At 40.6% G+C, this 16,643-nt stretch overlaps 1 protein-coding gene across 3 annotated transcripts in view; it reads right to left on the bottom strand.

Moving 5' to 3' along the window:
- The window catches only part of Cdh11 (cadherin 11), a 134,465-nt gene that overhangs the window by 46,243 nt on the left and 71,579 nt on the right, over positions 1 to 16,643 (bottom strand). Inside the window, exon 1 of one of the 3 annotated variants that reach the window (XM_048355435.1) lies at positions 11,654 to 12,730. The exons of the other annotated variants lie outside the window; for them this stretch is intronic. The gene's annotated coding sequence lies outside the window, so the exon portion shown is untranslated. Of the gene's footprint in view, positions 1 to 11,653; positions 12,731 to 16,643 lie in introns of those variants that run through there. 3 annotated transcript variants of the gene reach the window in all.

The raw sequence follows: 16,643 nt of genomic DNA, 5'->3' as shown, positions 1-16,643 counted from the left end.
CAGGAAATAACACTGTCAGCAGTGTCATTCCACGCTATGAAAAATGCTTTCTCTAAATGTGAACAAGAGCTAGATTTCACTTGCAATTTTTCTATTGCCTGAGTCAAAACTACCTGAGGGAAGATTAGGGCAATATGGCCATGACAAAGAGACATTTAACCTAATGTAACACCATTCTTTATATGAAAGGCCTTATATGTAAAGTTTCCTTCATCTATGAGTAGTGACGATGTAATAGTAAAGCTTTCCTGATCTGATCATTCCTTTGTTCAGTAATAATTTAGCACAATGACAGGCTGGGGCCAACTCTATGTACGTAGGTACCAATGTACCTGTGATCTGCATTGTACTCAGACAATGAAGAGACCTTGTTCTGAGCAGATGAATAGTGGCATGGTGTGATGGGCACAAACAGGATAAAGGAATCAGTGGCCATATCTCTGCAGGTGAATTTGTAACAGTCCTTTCTTCTGATATGCCAATCTTTTACATACAAACACCTATATCTAGCCTCCAATATCCAATACCTGTAGCTTCTTCCACTCCTACTGTAGCCAGAGCTGGCTGAACCACTCCCACTGGAGGGACAGCCAGCCCCATCATTAACTTTTTCAGCTTGTGCCCATTGACTTGGGCCCAAATGATAAGATGGAAGAATAAGATTCTCTAGGAAACTTGAATGAGAAGAAAGCAGAATGCTTTACAGTCAGCAAGAAGAGATGCTACCAAGTGTCAACCAATATAACCTAGGTTTTAGTAAAATCCAGGCAATGAACAAGTTACTCAAAAGCTAAAGGAAACAAATATGGCCTCCATCCTTGAGTCCTGCAAATGGCAGACAACGTGGCCCTGTTCTCTGAAGACTTTGGCACTCAGGGACTGCTTGCCAGCTGCCATTTCTCTGGAATCCAGACATATTGATCTTCTGTTTTTTAAGTTCTAAAAAGTCAAACTGCACCATTTCCACTGCACAACAGCATACCACCTAATTTGAGGGCTTCACCATCCAATGAGCCAATGGAGTAAACTGCAATAATCAAGAAGAAGAAGTTAGGGGAAGTTCTTCTGGTCAAGGCAAAAAGAGTGTGCTTCTATAGACTATTTGTTCATTGCTACAAAATGTCTCCTTTTGTGATTTCCAAGGATAGTTGGACCATAGAAAATTCTTTAGACCAGAAGGAAGATAGATGTACTCCAGCATAGGTATGGCAGGTGAACAGCTTGTGAAACCTGAACTAAAGCACTTCTTCTTGGGGACTAAGTTTCTCCTTCTGTAAAACAGGAAGATGGAGGTAGAAGGGTCTTCCATGGCTGCAGAAGTCTATGTTGGTTGTGCTGTGCTAAGACACAGCAAACGTCCCAGTATGGAGGTTTCCAGCATTTTGTGATGACCTAAGGTCCATCTGGTAGGGTCAGCTCCCTGCCAACTCCTCACTAACACAGAATATAATCCCAGCATCCTCTAGGATTGGGCAAAGCAAAAACACTGCTAACATGGTTAATCATGAGTCCCAGCCTGAAGAATCCAAATTTGTGAATGGGAAACTATGAAGGTTTTTAGGTCGGGTGAGGGAGTGGGTCTGAAGGCTTATGGATATGCCAGAGAATGGAGATGAGGCATTGGAAGTGTAGAGATCAATTGGGGGTGTGGGCTCAGGAATCAGAAGGGACTGGACAAAAGGTCAAAGTACTACTCTCTAAGAGTAAATCAGGGGAAAGAGAGCTTGAAAAGGCGTGAGAGATTCTGAGGAGTCCATCTTGTTAACTCCCACCTACTGAGATCAACACACAACCACATAGCTTAATTGCAGTGTGTGGATGTCATGGAAGTTGGAAATAGAGTCAAGCTGCTTACAATTCCAGAAAGCTAGATTTTCAACAGAGTGTATGGGAGAGGGGAGATATTATAGAGTTATCTTTCCAAATGTGACTCCCTGGACCACTCCATTCCATTAAACACAGACCAACCACGACCATCTTTTTAAATGGATTTATGTATATCTGCTTATGTACAGAGAATGTAGTACCCCCTTCTTCCCAATTTACTTTTAGGAAGCTTCATAAATTATCTCATTGTTGCTTTAAAGAATCAAACCTGTGAAGCCCAAATGTTCTCTTCAGTGTATTAATGTCATTTATCAGAAGGGGTGGGATTTTTTTTTAAAATAAAGGATGGAACAAAAGTAATGAGATACAAATTAGTCAAATGCCTGGCACGTGCATGGAGCCTATTTGCAGAAATATGCTGAGCACTTTCAGACAGGCAGGACTTTCATAGGCAATGTCAAGTGTCTTTTGTGGCTCTCAGATGATATGGTTCACTTAATTAGATTTTCCATAATCCCAGGTTAATCCTATTGAGAATTACAGATGTGAATTTTGACATGTCTGGCAGAAACACCTATTGTTCCAAATGCATTTCTGAGAAGAAAAAGAAGACATTTCTAATCCATTACCAGAACTACTGCTGCCAAGATATCCTCTCTCTTGCTCTGTCTCTCTATCTCTTTTGCTCTCTTTGTCTCTCTTTCTCTCATTCTCCCCACCTCCATTTCCTTTCTTTGGATCATTGCCTTTTTTTTATAAAACTTTGTAAGGGCAGTTTCAACAATAATTTGCCCCTGAATGCATTTTCCTCTTGCTCAGATACATTACATTTTCTAAGATTCTAGATGATGGTTAATTCCTTATTGAATTCCTTGACCCTGATACACTGGAACATAAAATTAACATTATCCTTGCCTCGTGGAACTCAGTATGCACACTCGTGTCCTCAACCTTGAATGGGCATGAGAGCCTTAAAGCCCCCATTGTCCTTGCCCTAAAAGAAATAAAACCAATGAAACACAGGACATGATATTTTTAAAGTTCTCAGGTGATTCTTCTAATATACATTCAAAGTTGAGCTGCGTTTATCCAGAGTTAATACTGCTCTTTTGGACAGTAACTAGATACTTGTGGCTTTTAACTTAAATCCTAGTACAAAATGTCTCCATGTACTAATGCTATTTAAGGATTCAATGTATTCATCCATTTCAAGTGGATATTTTAATTGTGGTCAAAAATTCCATTACTCTGGTGATCTCAGGAACTCAAAACCATCATCTGAATGATAAAACATCTGCTCCAAAAGTAAAATGCCCAAAGAACATCGGAGCTAGCATTCAGAGGCCTTCCCTTAACTCCTGTGTAATGTTCAAAGACCTCAGCATTTTCTTCATTTTAGATGATCAGCAGAAAACCCTGAAAAAAATATCAAGGGATGAAGAGTTAAAATGAGGAGAGAGATGTGTGAGCCCACTGGCCTAGCTTTACACAGGGAACAGTATGGAAAGCTAGATCCAGTGCAGTTACTCTGAAAAGCAACTCTGCTGTATTAACCAAAGAGAAAAATGGAAAAAAGAAAAAGAAAAGACAAAGAAAATGGCTTGTCACATCTTGATACCTAACAGATGCCCTGTCTCAAACCAGCAGCAGGCTCAGAAATTCCTGCTCCAGTGCCCCTCAATCTCCTAGCACACGGAGGAGACCTTAGCTCAGGAGACTGTAGCAAAACCGACAGCTGACAACTCACTTTACCTTGCTTGAATCTGTTTTCTCCTAGGAAGAAAAGGATGGCAAATGCCTGACCTTCCTCATTCTCACATTAATTGGAGGGTCGAATGAGATAATGGACTGGGAAACTCTTTATAAAGATGATAAAATACTGACAGCAGTTACAACTTAAGATTTCTTTAGCTAATTTTAAAAGCTTTGACTTTTGGCCCTTTAGTATTGGGGACTGTAGGTAAATGTAAATCATCTTTTATTATTACAGAAATGATGTGATTCTTTCCTTTGGTCTCACAGGGATCTAAAATCTGCCAGGCATTGTAAGTGGCTTTCTTTTGTGTCCATGGGCAGCCTTTTTGTTTACTCCAAACCAAAGGGTTTTTTTAGTGCTGGCCAGTGGGAATGCCGACCTCAGCTCCTGGAGCAGGTGGATGTCTGATTGCTGCAAGAAAATCTGGTATTCATGAGCCCCAGACTCAGTAGAAATGCGGATCAGAAGTCCTTCTGGGCCATTCAGTTATCCATGCTATAGGATGAGAACAAAACAATTGTGTGGACAACTCTGCTGAGTGGGAAGTGTGACCTCTTCTGTCCAGATGAGTTTCAGGAGGTCACCTTGGCAAATCACTCTTGACCCATTCAATCTTCACTCAAAACAGCCCCAGCCATTGGTGGGCATACCTGTCAGTGAGCTCTTGTCTACCAATCAGGTTCTTACTGAGTATCTACCATGTAACAAATATGGTAGGACACACTCTAGACAATTTATTTCTCTCCAGTGTTACCGTAAAGCATCTTTAGTCCTTAAGCGAATGCTTCATTGAATCACAGATGCTCCAATGCTATCAATGTTATAGTATTGTCTCTACTGTCCCATTAAGGAAATAAGGATGTGATTGTGTAATACGCTAATGAGTTAATATGTGCTCAGCTCAGTTCATACAATTGGCTAGTGCCTAAAGTGTGATTTGAAACTCTATATGGAATACATGGAAGCTTCTAGTCTTCTACTCATTCACATAGTGCCACAGTCAACTTCTCTGTAATTCTCTAAAATTTTGCTCTCTAGAGATAATGAGAACTCAGCAGCCCTCTACCTTTATAGCAATCACTTAAGAAATATTTGTGGAGGCTTGGATTCCTGAAATAGTTAAGAGCTAAGAATTCCTCATACTCAAGAACCTTACAGGATCCTCAACTTTTCTGAAAAGCCCCTGAATAAATGAATCAAGATTTTCAAACTATTCTCCCAACACATTTTTTACATTAAAACAAAATTTTACTCTTCATCCCTCCATGTCTAAGGAAGGTGCTAATAAGTAATAAAATGCAAGCAGTGCAAAGAACTGTAGGAAGGCAGCCAATTGATAAATGTCTTCTAACAAATGGAACCAGTCCAACAGGAGAGACAGCTCTGGGAGATGTCATGAGCTAATAAGCATTGTCAAAGAGATCGGGTACGTTACTCATGAAGGAGAGTTACACAGTGTTAAGAAGCATCACGTCTCTCTAGGCAAATCTATGGAAAAGACAGGAATGTGTTTTGCCAATACTCTCAAAAAATTGTGCAACTTATATAGAACAATTGCATTTTTTTCTTAAGAGATTTGCTAGAAGGCTAAATTCACCTTCCATGCACCACTGCTTGAGTAGAAAATGCTCTTTGGCATTCTTCTCTAAGAGAAAGCCCCTTTGAATCAGAGCTGCCCCCCCAATCAACTAGGAGTAAGGTTTGATTTTTTTTAATCAATAAAACAAAGTTACTACCAGCCAACAAGGACTTGCTGTCTTCCTGGCAAGGTGTCCATGATAGAAATGTGTATGCTTGGATCTCTAGGATGGCCGCCCAGGAAACCACAGATACATGACTTGGTCTGATTCCGACTATACCTGCTTCTGAATCCCAGGCTCGGGTTTTCTGCAAACTCCACATCCTACCACTGAGCTAACATTCCCAGCCCAGAAGAGAGCTGGCATCTTCCATCTCTTCCATTTCTGTAGACTTTAAGATGTGTCAAGGATTTAGCTCTCACCATCCTAATCTAACTCACATAGCATTAGTAAAGGAAAGAGGGACTGGGTTCTTATAAGAGAGTTGTTTTAAACAAATATACTTTCACAGAGAGAAAAATAACTGCTCCAGAGCAAGTCAATTGATTACAATGAGGAACCCAGCTGGGTGCCAGTGACTCATGCCTGTAATCCTACTCAGGAAGCTGTGCTGCTCCAAGGATCATGGTGTGAAGCCAGCCTGGGTGGGAAAGTGCCTGAGACTCTTCTCACCAATAAGATGGAAGTGGGTGCTGTGGCTCAAGTGCAGAGTGCTAGCCTTGAGTTAAGAGGCTCAGGGACAGTGCCCAGTTCCTGCTGCCCCAGGAGCAGCAGGAAAGAAAAGAAAAGAGAAGAAAAGAAAGAAAGAAAGAAAGAAAGAAAGAAGAAAGAAAGAAAGAAAGAAAGAAGAAAGAAAGAAAGAAAGAGGGCTGGGAATATGGCCTAGTGGCAAGAGTGCCTGCCTCATATATATGAGGCCCAGGGTTCGATTCCCCAGCACCACTTATACAGAAAGTGGCCAGAAGTGGCGCTGTGGCTCAAGTGGCAGAGTGCTAGCCTTGAGCAAAAAGAAGCCAGGGACAGTGCTCAGGCCCTGAGTCCAAGCCCTAGGACTGGCAAAAAAAAGAAAGAAAGAAAGAAAGGAAGAAAGAAAGGAGGAAAGAAAGGAAGGGAGAGAGAGAGAGAGGGAGGGAGGGAGGGAGAGAGGGAGGGAGGGAGGGAAGGAAGAAAGGAAAAAGAAATAAAAGAAAGACAGACAGAAAATGAGGAACTCATGTAAACATTCAGAGAGGTCAAGTAATCTTCAAAGTGGCATGGCCATGTCACAAAGAAAGGAAGCCGGAAATAAATCTGCAAGAATATAGAGGCAATGTTGTAAGGTAGAAGTGGAAGACCGCCCCCCCCCGCCCCTCCCATACGTCCCTGTTTTCCATATCACAAGTTCACGCCTTGTTTCCTTGGAAACCCACTGCAGGGCCCTCATTGTGACTGCCACTCTGCTGAGAAGCTCAGTTTGAGTACTAAGAGCTCTGAGACTGTATTCAAGGCATACCAGTTTTATTCTTCCTTAAGTTGGACTCTTGCGTTTTTACCTTCTGCTAAGGGATCTACTTCTACGTGGACATAGGAGAGACACAGAAAATGATGCTGCTTCCTACCTGAAACTGTTGGGACTGTGCATGGCTCAAAATAAACATTCTTTGGAATGACCCAGAACAAGTACTCTAGGATCTTAAGTGTCTGTAAGCTTTACAGATGTTACCACTACACACACACACACACACACAGACACACACACACACACACACACACACACACACACACACAGAGGAATTACCCACTTTCCCTTACCCTACTTTGCAGGAGTCTCTGTGCCTGAATGTGGCTTGATCCCATTTTATGCTTCACAACATAAACTGAGTCCTCTATTGGTATATAATTAAAAGTCCTTTCTTTAGGTCAGTATTTCCTCAGCTCACATAACAACCTTCACCACATGCCTGGCCCTTAGTACTCAGGTATCCGTGAAAATCTTCCTGGAGAATATTCAACCACTGTGACACATGTGAAGAATAAGATGGAGAGTAAAATAAGCCAGTCAGATAAAGACAAATAGTACATGATTCCACTTAGAGAAGGTATCTCAAATCTCCAAAGTCAACCAGAAAGCCTGGTTGGAGGTAGAATAGGGACTCATTAATGTATGAATAAGTTTAAGTTTTTCAAAGACTAAATATGTTGTAAAGATCAGCTGTGGAACCTGTTACCTATAGCAAACAGTAGATACATATAACAAGGCAGTAAGGTAGACATCATGTTGAGTGAGACGATAAAATGATGTTGATGGAAAAATATTGAAATAAAATGTTCCTGCTGCAGAAAAAAGAAATGTTTAAGTGGTACACAAGATCCTAATTGGAAAATTACCATAAAAGGAATAGAGTATTGGCTTCTTGACACGAAGAAGGATGGAAGATGTCACTTTGAGAAAATTCAACAGAAAACCCTGACAATGTTTTAAACCCAAAGCCAGAGGAAGTGCTCCTGGAGACAGAAAAAATAGTCATAGACATTTTGTGGAACATAAGTGGCAGCTCCTTCAAATAATTGCAAATCAAAAACTTGGCACTAACATTGAACTCTGAGTAGACAGATGAAGAAAGATGGGATTCTTTTATTTTTCCTGTGAAGAATAATAATCATGTTGATAGAAAAAAAGATATGAATTGTTTTTCTCCAGTGAGGCACAGAAGAAACAAGGAAAGCATGATGAGGAGAAATTCAGATTACAGGACAGATGATAGATCAGGATCATTTGTAACTGGCTTAATAATTTTTGAATCAGCTCCTTTGTAAGCATGGAGAATGGAAAGCTGATATAGAGACAACTTGGATATTGTTATACTAATTAGACAGATAACCTCAGAGTCAATAGCTTTTCCTTATCCTTCACATAGATTTTGTTATCTTCCCTTCATTTCCACTTGTTACTTTTCCAGTGTCCTACACAAACAAAACCCTGCAGTACTTTTAGAGATCTGGCATCATTAGGATACTCATTTCTCCAGACAGGTCTACGGTGTCTCTACTTCAAAAAACGCTATGTCACATCCTCTTGTTATAGCTGTCTTCACATGTCTAATTTCTCTGGTGTTGAAGCTCATATTTAGTCAACTTTTGCTCTGCTAGGATGAATGAGATTTCTAGCAATAATTATACGTTTGCAAAAATATGTTCTGTTGAGATAGAAAAACTCCTTAATTACAAGTATTTAGCAAAAAAAAATAGTGGTTGGGGAATTGAAAATCCTGGAGAATGGCTCAAACTCTGGCATACCTATGGCATAATGATAGGTTTAACTCTAATGATGGGTGAGCTACTAACACATATTTATACAGAACTCTGATCTCTGATTTCATTTGAATTTCACATAAGTAGATACAGTTATTTGTTGTCTTTTTTTCAAGTATGTCCCATACAATTTTGATAATTTACATGCAAATAATTATTTGTTGTCTATAAGAAATGCAAACTGAACTGGAGTTCTATATTCTCTCTGCAGGCCAGTTTGTCAAAATAATAAAGTTACCTAAGTAAATGTAACCCAAGCTGGCTTTGAACTCATGATAATTCTCCAGACTTCTCAATGATGGGATTATCAAATATTTCAACACATCTAGCTAAGGTAAGTCAAATTCCAAGCTTTAAGTTGCTCTTATTGTAAATTTCAGAATCACTTTCTTTCCAGCTCTAATTTCTGTGAACTGTGAATATTCTTTGTAGTAGAAGTAGCTAGACTGAGCAGAGGAGATCACATTCAAAGAAATGTTGACAGTTTAGGAACTTTTCACATCATGTAACAGAGGTCAGAGAAATCCAGGATAAAATCTCATCTTTCCCTAGAGAAAACAGAACAGGCCCTTCCACATTGACAGGTGACCTACAATGTAAAAGGCCTAAGGATGAAAGGATTACCTATAGTGCTAATTGATTGCGGAATTATAGCTAATGTTGTCTTTCATCCTCTGAGTTGGCACCGGTTTTCAGAAAATAATTACTACTCAAATCCCAGAGTCAGAGTCATTGATATGAGAAGCATGTACAATGCAGGATTAATGGGCACCTTCAAGATCTTTCCTTAGATGTTTGCTCACACATACCAAAAAGTAAGAGAAATGCGTTCTGCCAAACATGACAAAAGTTTAGACTGGATTTCTGGTTTTGTGTTAAACAGAAGCAACAGCAGGACAATGTCACAAGACAATGCCATTATGGCATGAGAAGCTTTGGGGCCCAAGAGGCATCCCGAAGCAATAGGTAAGTCTAAACACAATGGAGAAGATACACTGATGGCACTTAGAGGGCAGTCTCTGAAGAAATTCAACCAAACTAGGTATACTAAGAGGGGATGGACAAATGAAGGACAAATGAAGAGAAGAAAGGCAAGAGGGTACAATCATAAAAATCAATGTATATATAATGTGTGAAAATTGAACTGGGGTTGGTTGATCAAGATGCATTGTACTCATAATCTGACATGTTCAATTGTAACTCCTTTTTGTACAATTACTTAAAGAAACAAAATCATAAGGAAATCTAAATAAATCCTCAATTATACAAATGAACCAGATGTCCAAGGTACAAGCCAGCAACCCATACAGATGGACAAAATAATCAAACACCCAGGAATAAGCAGACTTAGGAATCCAGGGCTCTAAAAACACAGGGGTTGACTACTCAAGGAAAAAGGAAGGGATAAGGAAGAGAATGTACAGCATTGGCAAAATACACACATGTGCAAATAACAAAGTGTTCAAAAATCATAACAATGATAAACTTTTATTTTTTGGCCAACATATAAGTAAAGAAAATGCTTAGCTTCATACCTATGTAGTGACCTGCAATGATGAAAAGCCAGAAGCAAGGCAGGTAACCTTGAAAAAAAAAAAAAGGCAAATGTCCTTCATTTTGGTACTATATAGTCTAAATAGATGTCGGTTTAGGTTAGCCAGATTCCACTGAAATGTGCTACACCCTTAGAAGGATCAAAGTGCAGTTGGCTCAGATTTAGGATTGCTTGATGACTGCTTTGGGGACAATCAGACACCTAGGTCCCCCCTCCAACAGTTGATGGAAGTGGTCACAGGAAGCAGAGGGGAAAAGAAATAGCATTGCATAGTACACCAACAATGTTAGTCCTTGAGCAAGAAGCATGGATGACATTTAATCCTTGTCATCTTGTGAGGTAGGGAAAATTATTCATAACTTGACAAGTGAAGCCAAGAGTCAGAGAACTTTAAGTTCCCCAAAGTTCTGACATTAGATAAAATGGCATCACCTAAATTTGACCCTGAGTACAGGAAATAAACCCACATCTACATGCCAAGTGCTCTCAAAAGCTCCAGCAAAAACAGCCAAAGAAAGAAAAGTGGTTTATGATATGACAGAGGTAGTACTTATGCAAAGGAGGAAATTAATTTCTTTCTGATTTCCCCCTGATCTGTACTGTATGCGCCAAATCACAGACCTCTTTACAAAATTAAGGGCATTAGTTATCTTCCCATTCAGTCTTGGCGACATTATACTTGCACGCAGGCATTCCTAGCTAAAATGAGGAATATCAAGATTTTACAAAATCATTCATCAAGAGGTGAGACCTAAGCCTGATTAGCGTTTCAATAAGAAGGTTGGGACTAAATAGAGACTACGCTCAGGATCGTGGCAGCAATTAGGCAACTTCTAGACAGCCACGCTTTCCCTCAGACCAATTGAGTTTGAGCAAATGAGGAGTCGGGGTTTTTTTTTTCTTTCCTTTTCTCTCCCTTTTTGCCCCTGCTGTGAAATGAACTGCCTTAAATAACTGATGAAGTGACAGAAAGGCTGCTAAAGGAAACGTTTGCCCATTAAGTAAAGCTTAATTAAGCAGAGCAAGAGCTAATCGCTCTTCCATCTAATAAGTGTTAGCCCCTAGTTAAAAACACCCTACTTATAGGGCCTGGTCTGAGAGGTCTGTGATACAACCCAACCCGTAATCCAGAGAGAGAGAGAGAGAGCGCAAAACAAAATACATACAGATGTTGAGACATCAAACCACTCTGCCAAGCTCTAGATGAGTCGCAACTCTGAGCATGCAAATAAAGTCAATCAAATATTGATATTTGTCTTTTGGCTAGTCTCTCTTTAGATGTACTCAGAACAATGAGGTGCTATTCACCTCTTGACGTCCATCCGGAATGACCCATGAAAGGCTAGCTCACAATCAGAAATTCTCTCTGAGTGCATCCTCAGCTCCATGAAGATGGGAATGAGAGACGTTTGGTCTCCAGTGGGTAGTTGAGTACAGATCATTTAAATCATTCAATGAATAGCTGTTGAAGTGTGTATATACATATATATATACATATATATATACTTATATACACATATGTGTGTGTATATATATATATACACATGTGTATACATTCAGACCCAGAGGGATGACCCAATAAATGAACATGGATGGCACTACAGATGAATCGTACTTCCCCTAAGATGTAGAGGTTCGACTCACTGTTTCCTTATTGAATGTAGGGCCTTTGCAAATAGCCAAGACCAAGTCATTCCAATAGGCTTTAAGGTCATATGACCAATGTCCTTAGAAAAATACAAATGTGGACACAAGTGAAGATCAGTTACAAACTCAAGGAAAAGTGCCAGGATGATAGAAGGAAGGAGAAAGGCACAAAACATATCTTTCTTCACTGGAATATAAAGAAACTGACTCTGCACAACACCTTGATTTGGAATTTTTGAATCTCCAGATTGTGAGACAACAAATTTCTGACATGTAAGTCATAACTGTGTGTGGTACTACGTTACTATGGCAACCCTAGGACATGAATATAGATAGGAAAGAGGGAACACTGCAGACTGAGTTACTCTGGAGAGAGTAACCCATTGCCCCGGTGCTGGGTTCCTCTCTGTCATTTATTCCTCTGGGCATTGGCTCCCTACCAGCCCACAGCAACTTCTTCAGCCAAGACACCTGGGCTCATAGCCTCCCTCTGCTCTTCTTCATCACACAGCCTCAATCAAAAAATGTGAGTAATAGGATTAGAAAGTTTCTCTTATGGTTGATGTGAGGATGGAAGGAGCTAATTCTTGCAACACAGTAAACACTGAGTGTACCATATAGTAAATGCTAAATAAATACTACCTGTTATTATCACATGTACTCAAGTCTTGGCCCTTAAAATTTCATGACAGTGGAGTCAAGGTTGCATTCAAGCATCATGGATATGGCCATTTCTGAACTGACCAGACAAAGCTGGATGTTCATGGAGGGTCTTCAGAGTTTGGGTATGCCCGTCCTCACATGAAAGACATGCCCATAAGTTCAGGCGAATCATAATAGCTTTGATAGGTAGCATCCTGTTCCACATATCCTCTCCCGCATATCTCCTGATTTCATCAGGAGGTAGCACTAGAATCAGTGGGAAAGGACCCTGGAATTGTGAAGGCCAGCAGAGTCAGTGAGGTGATGTGTGTGAAGCTGCAGAATTTGGGGGACAGCATCCTTTAGGTCTCCAGGAAACCCATCTGATATGGAAGGATCTAAGCCTCGTTAATGTTTCTCTGAGAGGCTTAAGGGGAAAGAGAGAAATCTGGTCCATCAGAGCAGCTACGCATCTGAATTCAGACTCTTCCTTGTCCTCTATCCTATGCCACACACCCTGGATTTTGTGATCATCATCTTCTCCATTCTCTAGAACCTCTTAGTAAGGAGAGGCATCATTGCCTTTATGTTACAAATGAGGGAGGTGAGATTCAGCAGACATTTGGCCCTTTTGAAACTTGAGTAGCTGGTACCCAAATGCTGTAATTAACCATGATGAAACACGTCACTCACAGCCCCTCCCTTGCTAGAAACAAGCTTTTCATGGCAGCTACTTGATTCACATCAGAGGACAGTGTGACCCACTTTGCCCATGGGTATTCTAAAGCTACACACCTAGAATGCTGCAATGCTTCTGGAATATCCACAGTATCTGTTCTTAATTCTCCACATTGTTTATGGAATGCCTACAGTGGAACAATTGAAATAATAATTTGCCATATGTAGTACTTCACAATTTAGAAAGGGCTTTCATGCACAGTGGCTAGTTTTTACAAAGCAGTCAGCCAACAAGAATGAGCATTACCCTGATTGTGCTGAGGGCAGTCTGACATTTTGTTTAGTTTTCAGAGAGTCTAGTGAAAGGGAAGGCCATAACATGGAAGTCCAGCTGCAGCCAGAATTCCTGTCCCCAGAGATGAAAACACTTCCCCGGAAAAGACAATTTCTACAATGAAGTCAATGGCTCTCAAATCAGTTCCAGTTCCACTTCTCTATTTGCTCCACACTTCTTGTCCAGGAGGAGACAGTGAATGGTGGATGTTTACAATTACCAGGTACTTGTCCATGCCTAATATTATGCTAAGCACTCAATATGCTACTTTCATTCATGTGCACAAAGCCTGTTGGGTTGACAGATGTTATTTTCATAAGTGAAGAAACTACAAGTTCTAAAAGGTGAAAGAATTCAGTCAAGATCAAATAATCACTACAACTCTGACACTCCAATCTCACTTAGAAGTTTCATTTTTAACAACTTAGACTCATGTGACCTCTTTTTGTTTGTTTGCTTTGCTTTTGGTCAGTTGCAGTGCTTGAACTCAGGGCCTGGGGTACTGTTTCTGAGCCTCTTTGTGCTCAAGGCTAGAGCTCTACCACTTGAGCCACAGTGCCACTTCCAGTTTTTGAATGGTTAATTAGAGATAAAAGTCTCACAGGGCTTTTCTGCCTGTGCTGGCTTTGAACCATAATCCTCATATCTTCTCAGCCTGCTAAATAGCTAGGATTACAGGCATGAGACACCAGCACCTGGCTTCATGCAATCTCTTTAATAACCATTTTGTCATTTTTCCGCTGCTCCCAGAATCACTTGACTTTCCCCATAGCTTCTTTCATTGTGATCATCAGAAAAAATGACAACTAACTTTATTCAAAGGCATGACTTTAGAAATGTTCGGGATCCTGTAGACATTGCATCTGATATGGCACTTGCCATATACAATCCTTGAGGATTGCAATTCTCAATGAGAGAGATTGATTGTGTGCAAACACCAGAACTCATGCATTCCAATGTTCTGATGGAGGCAACTTCTGAGTCCCAATAGAAATGCAGACCACCTCATTAGGGCCATAAATCACTGCTCAACATAGTACTTCCTCTCATTCTGCATCTCTTGTGCCTCCTGATAATTCCAGGAACTTGATATATTCTCCCCACAGAGACCTCATGCCACTTCTTCTATAATTCAAAACACAGACACCACCATTACCACTCCAGAGGTGCTCCAGAGGTATGGTAACTGAGGGGGTATCCCAGGTCCTTGGTGTCTACTCTCAATGGAAAATTATTAACTTTGAGTTTAATAAGTTTAATCTCATTTGCTTAAGTCTCAATTGGTTTTGTACCATCCATTACCTGACTCTGCCTGGAACATCTAGGAAACTAAGAAAACTGAGATAGGAAAACAAAGAGTGGAAAGAAGATGGCAAAACAGATGAAGATACTTATGGAAAATCTTTGGATGGAAAAGAAAGCACCATCATAAAACTCACTATGACCTTGTGATCTACTAGAGAGAGAGAGAAAGGAAGGCCTTCAAGGGAGCTGCCTGAAGCCCATGATGACAATCTACTATACCTTAAAGTCACATGACAGAGAAAGCCTGAGAGCTTGAACCAAAGCAGGTCCCACCATGAAATACAAGAAGATGCATTTTGGAGTTGAAGTTTGCATTCAATTTCCTCCTGCTAGGGTTACTTACCACTGTGTTAATTGCCCACAGGCACATTATCCAACCTTCCTTTACATCCTCCCCTCGCAAAGTAAGGGAAATAAATAATATGCAGAAGGTATCCTATGAGGTTTTGACACATGACTAAACTCATTCCACTTCCCATATTTTCTTATTCATATCTTGATCTGTGAACAGACTGACTTCAAATAGGAGCCTTCTGAGATTATTACTATCAGTTATTATTAGATCAGAATTATCAGAGCTCATAGATATTTTCTTTTTTTTTTTAGATATTTTCTTAATAGAAGTAAAATTCCCAGAGGTGAGCACCCCCACACAATTCCTCCAGTTACACATAAGCAATCTTAGGTTCAATAAAAGCCGTGACTCTTGCTAAGCCAACCCTGCTAGGGATACTTTATTCAGACAAATCTGTTCTCTGTGAACCAGCTTCCTTCAAGAATCAAAGTGAGTGGAAGCCTCCAGGCCCTGTAGAACAGAGATACCATCCTGCCACAGTTCACAGTTCTAGTCATCCGACTCTCTCCTCAAGGTGACAATGAACATTTATCAAGTTATTAGTATGTGCTAGCCAACTCCCCTAGCTGCTTTACGTGCAGTAAACTCATTTGATTTCTGTAACAGTCCCAGGAAGTGGTACAATTTGTCTTCTCACTGTGGAAATAATAACTCCTCAAAAGTTGTCTACAAATGGGGTCTCAGAATCTCTGAGTATATTACCTTATAACGGCAAAAAGAAATTTGCCCATAGAGTTCAAAAAAGAGTCGAGAAATAGAGATAATCCTGGATAACGTCACCTGATCCCGTGTCCTTAGAAGAGAAAAGCGAGGAGATTGGGATGATGACAGAAGAGGCCATGAGGGGGGAAAAAAAGCGAGAAAATGAATTCTCTCCTAGTCTCTGTAGAAGGTCACCACCTTCTCAGCAACTTTACTTTCTTCCTGAGGACCCACTGTGAACTTCTAATGTCCAACTCCTAAGATAATAACGTTCTTAGTGTGCACGAAGAACTATGCCTGTGGTAGTTTGTGATAGCTCTGATTCAGAACCAATATATCCAGTTGAAAGATGAGAACGCTGAAGCTCTATGGAGTGAACTCTCATTGCTGAAGTCATGAAGCTAGCTTACCAAGAATCTAACACGATGAACAGAGTGGAGACACTGCTGTGGGCCCTGGTGTATCTGTGCTATATTGCTTTGGGGAAGGAGGAAGATAAATCCAATGTTTCCATGTAAAATAATGCAAGTCCTTTGTCAGCCCTGCAAGTAGAGAAGGCTGATTTTATGTTGCTCTTGCTTTTTACACAAGAGGGAAATGTGGGTGCCCCAGAGCGCACGCATTCTGTTCAAAGTCACACAGTCAGAAGCCGATGTGGAATTCCAATGCGAGTCAACTCCTCACTCTTTCTACAACCCACTGCTGCCTCCCCCTGCCGTGCGGCACTGTTTCTGCTTTCTCTAGGACAATTCATCTCTATGATCCTTCTACAAAGAGGAGCGTACAACTACATGGTGACCACTGCATGGGCGAGCAGATTTCTGTGCATGGGCTGGCACTTTTTCACCTTCCAGAGTTAAGATAGCTCCACTCGGATGCTGCAGAATCTCAGCTGTGATCTGCATCTCCTCATTCAACGTGACTCCTTGCTACATAGGCTGAAACTCAGATACACCCAGGTACAGGAAATC

Source organism: Perognathus longimembris, chromosome 10 (genome assembly GCF_023159225.1).
Source record: "Perognathus longimembris pacificus isolate PPM17 chromosome 10, ASM2315922v1, whole genome shotgun sequence".
NCBI lineage: Eukaryota > Metazoa > Chordata > Mammalia > Rodentia > Heteromyidae > Perognathus > Perognathus longimembris.
This window is presented reverse-complemented; position numbering and strand designations above follow the sequence as displayed.